General features: G+C 34.7%; 1 long non-coding RNA gene across 1 annotated transcript; it reads right to left on the bottom strand.

The window, feature by feature from the left end:
• Nucleotides 1-1,850: 1,850 nt before the first annotated feature.
• On the bottom strand, nucleotides 1,851-2,242 carry LOC145118864 (uncharacterized). The gene is made up of 3 exons (XR_013713525.1): nucleotides 2,158-2,242; nucleotides 2,016-2,074; nucleotides 1,851-1,934 (listed from the first exon to the last, which is right to left on the bottom strand). It is a non-coding gene; the product is annotated as an uncharacterized LOC145118864 (long non-coding RNA).
• Between the last annotated feature and the right edge of the window lie 3,777 nt (nucleotides 2,243-6,019).

Raw genomic sequence — 6,019 nt, 5'->3', positions numbered from 1 at the left:
ATATTAACTAGCTGGGAAACCCCGCTCTGCGGGGTTCGGAACAAACAAATTTACTGAACACACACGGGTTGGATATTTTTGTTGATGTTTGGTGGGTGACGAAAGTAGGATGCTATAATGTCATTCAAATACAAACCAACCGGATAGATTGAAAACAATATAATGTCCTAATGTAAGAAATCAAAGTAAACAAATAAATTAGTATAATGTCATTCAAGGCCTGCATAATCTGCAGTGTCAAGACCTGTTGCCTGCATAACAATACAACAAAAGCATTCATATGATGCAAAAGGTTGGAAACAAATAGTATAATTTTAGAAGGGCATTAAGGTCGTTTGTACTGATGGGATAAAAAGTTGCAAACTTTCTCCCATTCACATTAGTGCCAGTCTTTTTTCAGTATAAATAAAAGAGAAAAAAACATGTATCGAGAACAATACCATAATTCCCATTTTGGGAAGAAATGTCTCAATGAAAATCCTTGTTTTCCTATAGCAATCAATACATCATCCATTCATCACAAAATAATGAATATATATTGTTATCATATCGTTACAATGTTTTTGTTATTATCATTATCATTTTTTCTTTGATAATACATATGTTTGAAGAAAAAAATCAATTTGAGTTCAAATCTACTGCATTCCAATTTCAATTTCAGGAGTTGGAAATTATTTAACTATATCAATTGGATCTAATTTGTTTTTTTTTTAATTTAGCTAAAATGATTTCTTTATTATAGATAAGCTGAAAACACTTTGCAACCAACTAAAGCTACAAAAACAAAAACATACCCCAATTATAGGCGACAAACCTTTGTTTGACCAGCAGTATGAGTACCCCATTTCTGAACAGTCTCTTTGAAGTTCAACCCCAATTGTAGTTATGTGTAATATGCTCAGCCCGGGTAAAACCCACCTTTAACCGGAAAATCAAAAAAAACACAATTGAAGTAAAGTTAATCAAAATGAAAATTTGATCATTAAAACAATGAAGGGGACCCACAACCATACTGGTAATAAAAAGTAAAAACACACACACACATAATATTTAGGTGTACTTTTGACAATGGTCGAATTAAGTATTTGGACTTTCTATTTCCTTTTTCATATCAAGAATAAAGAAAAAAGGAAAAAGAGATATGAAATTGCCTTAAGAGATCCAGAAGGTGGAACAACAAACAAATTCCAGTCAATTTCATCATCATACTTCTTTCTTTCTCTATAAACAACCCTTGCACTATTATATTTTGGTTGATACTCAAATACCAATCCTGTATCCTACATATAGACAATTAAGTGAAATAATGATGAAAAAATAAAATAAAAAGGTCCTATTGTTTTGTGGAAACAAAAATATTACAAACAGGTAAAGAATTCAAGAAGTTAATATATTAAGTCCACATAGGCCCAGAAGCAATATCAGATCCGGATCATGAAGAAATAAACAAACATTAACAATCTGAACACCCATAAATTGATGTGTTTGAATTACAATCTGAACACCCATAACTTTTTGGTTGTAAGCTAAGAATGCGTATGATTGTTTTTGAGAAAAGATTGATTTAAAATTCCAACTAAACATCTAAAAGTAAAGAACAAAAGACATGTCAACCAATATTTAAGGCTAGAAAAAGTGTATCCGGTACAAATATTGAGTTGTAAGAAAGTAAAGTCAGGTACAGTAACAAATACCTAGTGTAATGTCAGATCGTGATCAACACTTTGCTAGAAGCCTGGAAATCTTACGACGTCTGCAAACAAAATTCAAAAAGTACAAACAAAATTCAAAAAAGTACATCAGCTAACAGATTTATATCTTTTTCTAAATCCATTACAAAATTCCACACACCTAATGTCCAAAGAAGTGGCCTGCTGGATCACATTTGAAGAGTTTAGGCCCATTGTCATCATCAATACCCAACACCATAGCCACTGAAGTTCAAAAAAATCAATAAAATCAAGCACATTCACAAAAATAACCAACTAATAACAACTTCACATCTACAAACTAACCTACTCCAAGTGGTCTCATGTAAGCATGTTGAGTATAAACTTGTGATTTGTCAGCAATCCTGCAACATATATATCTATCAACATAGAAAATGATATGACATAATATGAAAAATGGAAACCAAAAAAACTATAGGATCAATACCATCTTGCTAATACATAAACAGGCATCTCATAGCCATATTTATAACGAAAGTCAACTGCTTCATTTCTTGCCTGTTGAACCAATGTCTTCGCATTAGCTGGAAAGATGTACAAAACATTATCTGTTAGTTATTATTCTTGGCTCACACTAAAATATTTGATTTAAGGATCCAAATCATTGAAAAAAATAACCTGTAGTTCCAGTAGCTAACAATCCAAGGAACTTGGTGACAGGGAAAATATGTGTAAGGCTGGTTGGATCCAAGAGCTTACAATAAAAGCGAATCCAATCTTGAAGTGGTGAAATGAAGTTCTTTGTACACAGTTAAGCATATGTTTTGGTTGGGACATATAATGAAAATAATAACTAACCTGGGCAGTTTAACAAAGACCTGGTGTGCAATTACAATGGATGCTGGTTTTGTAGATGTTGAAAGTTGCTGATCTTTAACCCTCTGCATCACTCCCTAACAATCTCGTCCCCATGCCTATGGTTGTTATCATCTGATAAAAAAATTGAAAAACCTGGTTGAAGCATTTTATCGAGCAGTTGGTGTGCATCCTAAGAGCTACAATCAAATTTCATATACTGGATTATGTATCATTCAAAAAACTAATCAATCAAAATATAGAAAAAGAGAATGAAAAGAAGAAGTCGAGAAGGATGGTGAAAATCGAAAATTGAAACCTTACCAGATGATCAACTACACTGTATCAACGGTTCAGATGTACAAATTCATCAGGAAGGTGGTGAACGAACGAAACATATGGAATCAAGAAACAAATATGAAGTCGGTGGTGTGGTGGAGCGGGAACATATGTGCTGTCGGAACAACTCGATCAAGAAAGAGCTATGTAGAAGAGAGACGTAGCATTGTATTCTCGGCGGTTCCATCCCTCAAAAATCAATGTACGTCTCAACTTATGGTCAATAAATGGGGAAGCAGTGGGTATCACTGGTGCGTCGTCGGAATTCACGATATGAGAGAGAGAGAGAGAGTGAGAAACACCCGACTGCAGCCGATAAACAGACATGGGAGAGAAAGCGAGCGGTAGTTGTGGGGGTGCGAACAGAGAATAGAAAGGGCATTTGATCGGAGAGGCGGTGGAAAATTCCATAATGTCGCTAAGATAAACATCAACAAATCCGACGAATGATGAACGACAGGTGTCCAAATACGAATATTGACATAAAATGACCCTAAAGACGATTTGAAGACACATACATAAACGGGTGACCATTTACGCCAAAAGGGACCCAGGTTCACTGTTCATGTTGCTGCACAATTCTAATATATAGAAGATAAAATTAAAGGGCCATTTTTGCCAAAAAAAAAAAACAGAAGTTCACTATTCATCTTTTAACACAACTTTAATATATATATATATATATATATATATATATATATATATATATATATATATATATATATATATATATATATATATATAAAATATGAAATCATATTATTAAATTTGTATTGATCAACAATTAATTTGGAATTAATTTAGTGATCAAAAGAGACTAATTAAATATACAGGGACTGATTTGGCAAATCAATGATTGTTATAGTGTGAGCCAACGATCCATGGTTATTTGGGTGGGCTAAGCCAACATGGATAGTCCATGGAGGTTAACCCATGGAGCCTAAGTAAGATGAAGAGTCATGGTGCATTAGGGTTTACATGGATGTAACCCTAGCACTTGCCACATTATAAATAGACCCCCTAGAGCCAAAATCGGTTGCCACAACATTCATGGAGAGTGTGTTTTGATTTTGAGCTAAGTAACTTATTCTCTCAAGCCTCCTTTTGCACTTGGTGTTTGTGACACATTAGAGGCATCACATTTGAGGTGCTAAAGCTCTTGAAGGCCAAGAACTACAAGTCCTACTAAGAGGTAAGTTATCTAACTAGTTATTTTCTTAAAATTGTATGCTAGTTAGGATGAATGCTTTGGAAAATCAGATTGCATGTATAATTAGAGAAAACATAGATCCAAAGCATTTAGGGTTGCATGTGCACCATAAGGCTGTTAGAGTGCTCAAAACCCATCATGATCATCATCCTGAACATAGCGTGATTTAGGAATTAGTGTTACATGATATATAACAACAGTAGTTGTAATTTCAGAAATAAAATTCTAACCTTGTGGTTTTGGACCTTGATCATTAGATCCTTGTCCAGAAGTGCTTGCACCATTTTTGTTTTTCTTCAAATAACAATCCCGTTTCATGTGACCAGGTTTGTTACAATTACAACACACAAGTTTTGCTTTCTTGATTGAACCTTTGTGATGGTCATCTTTATTCTTCCTTTTTCCTTTGTTATTTTTTTTATATTTGTCATCTTCCACCATGTTCACTGAAGATCCAGGAACTAACTTTTATTTTCCCTTTCTACTTTCTTGTGCCCGAAGACCTTCTTCAACTCTCTAGTGACTGCCAAGACGTACTAGAGACGACTCTTATTTTTGGTGTTTCACTGTGTGTTTAAAGTCGTTCTAGGATGAGGCAGTTTGTCAATAACACTTGAGACATAAATGGATTCATCCATTTTCATTTCGTGTCCTTCGAATTGTACTAAAATCCTCATGAGTTCGTTGTATTGTTCCATGACAGGCCTTGAAGCCACCATCTTGTAGTTATTAAAATTACTAACAATGAACATCTTACTTGATGCATCCTCTGCCATGTATTTGGATTAAAGGGCATCCCACACATCTTTTGTTGATTCTTGGTTTTGATAGATATCAAAGAGAGAGTCATGCATACCATTTTATATGTTACCACAACAGAAGTAATCATCATTTTCTCATTTGTATCTTCTTCTGGTATGTCCAAGGGTTTCATCTTGCATTGGTTCTAGTGTCTGAGTGCTCAAAACGTGAACAACTTTGAGGGTAGTAACAAGGAAATGCATCTTCTTCTGCTAGCGATGAAAATCAGTGCCTTCAAACTTGTCCAACTTCCTAAATTTGGATGTCATGTCTTTAACAGATTCTACAATTAATATTCTTCACAAAATCATAGATTTTGAATGTAAGATTTCTGGGTCTTAGAATATCAATTAACTTGGATAATTTCTGGGATCGTGATCGTAATCACAATCCAAAATTGGTGATTTCGACTCGTATGCCTGGGGTATCACAAAATCTGATTTGGGATAATCCAAAAAATGCAATTAGGAAATCAGGCCACTTCCAAATTTGAAACATAGAAAAACATACCTTGCTGTTTTGTGTTCTTTCGAGATAGAGAGAACCAGAAGTATGATTTTTGAGAGTAAGTTTTGTAACCCATTTTCTGGAACATGCAATATGATTTTATACAAGATGGAAAAGTATTTGGTGGTAGGTACATGCAATTTTGGCACTAAAACAAGTGTTTGGATAGATATGGTTATAATACATAATTGATTATGACATCACAGTCATGTCACCACATATAATTGGCAGGAAATGCAAGGTTGGAGCTTAACTCGTTATAGAAATCTGTTTAGGTTTCAAGGCGCTGCCCTTTGGACCATGCGCAGGGCGCTACCCTTAAATCGCACCAAGGGGCTATAGTCCCTTGGAACCCTGCATCCAGGGGCGCTTCCCCCAGACCCCCGTATTCCCGAGTTCATAATTATCACATTAAGTGTGAAGCCCGCACCTCTAAGATCGGTTAGTAAATGAAACTCAACCAATCTCATTATTAATATTAATTACACCGAAATATGTTGATAACACTAAAATCATCAACAAAAGGGAGCATGTATTGAGGGCAGTATATGTAACGCCAAATTTTTTATACCATGTACACCCCAAAAATACTACTAGGAGCAAGAAATGCTCTACAATGATGAGTGATTTATTAGGT

Source organism: Lactuca virosa, chromosome 6 (assembly GCF_052849685.1).
Source record: "Lactuca virosa cultivar CGN04683 chromosome 6, Lactuca_virosa_CGN04683_v6, whole genome shotgun sequence".
Classification (NCBI taxonomy): Eukaryota; Viridiplantae; Streptophyta; class Magnoliopsida; order Asterales; family Asteraceae; genus Lactuca; species Lactuca virosa.
Note: the sequence above shows the minus strand (reverse complement) of the source record. Positions and strands in the feature narration are given on the sequence as shown.